Consider the following 639-nt stretch of genomic DNA (forward strand, 5'->3'; position numbering starts at 1 on the left):
CCCAGCTCGGTCGCTACGTAGCGACCGAGCGCTCATCCCGCTTGGTCGCTACGTAGCGACCGAACTCAAGCCAAAGCTCGGACGCTACGTAGCGACCGAGCGATCGTCTCAAGCCAAGGCTCGGTCGCTACGTAGCGACCGCGCGATCGTCCCACTCGGTCGCTACGTAGCAACCAAGGTCAAGCCAAGGCTCGGTCGCTACGTAGCGACCGAGCGCTCGTCCCATTCGGTCGCTACGTAGCAACCGGGCTCGAGCCGAAGTTCAGTCGCTGTGTAGCGATCGAACCCTTCCAAACATCGATACGACATCAATCCATGCATTCTCGTCAAACCTTCGAATGCTATCTCCCGAAGACCGTAGCAAGCTCAGTCCATGTTTTCTGCTATTTAAATCCATCAATCAAAGTTCGCGGATTAGAAACCGCGGAAAGTTCGTTCTTTATCGAAAAGAATTCGTAGTAAACGTGTCGAGTCGGAAGACGGCCCAAAGGGATCTAAAACACGACTCGAGGCCCATCCTACGATTTCTTAACCAAAAGCCAGTAAACCGAAGCACGTTTTACGCTTGGTCCACAAGGAAGGATAAATGTCAAGTTTCCGCGGATAAATACGGAAGTTTTGAAGATAATTGGAAGATCG

The sequence above is a fragment of the Brassica oleracea genome, chromosome C1, assembly GCF_000695525.1.
Source record: "Brassica oleracea var. oleracea cultivar TO1000 chromosome C1, BOL, whole genome shotgun sequence".
Classification (NCBI taxonomy): domain Eukaryota; kingdom Viridiplantae; phylum Streptophyta; class Magnoliopsida; order Brassicales; family Brassicaceae; genus Brassica; species Brassica oleracea.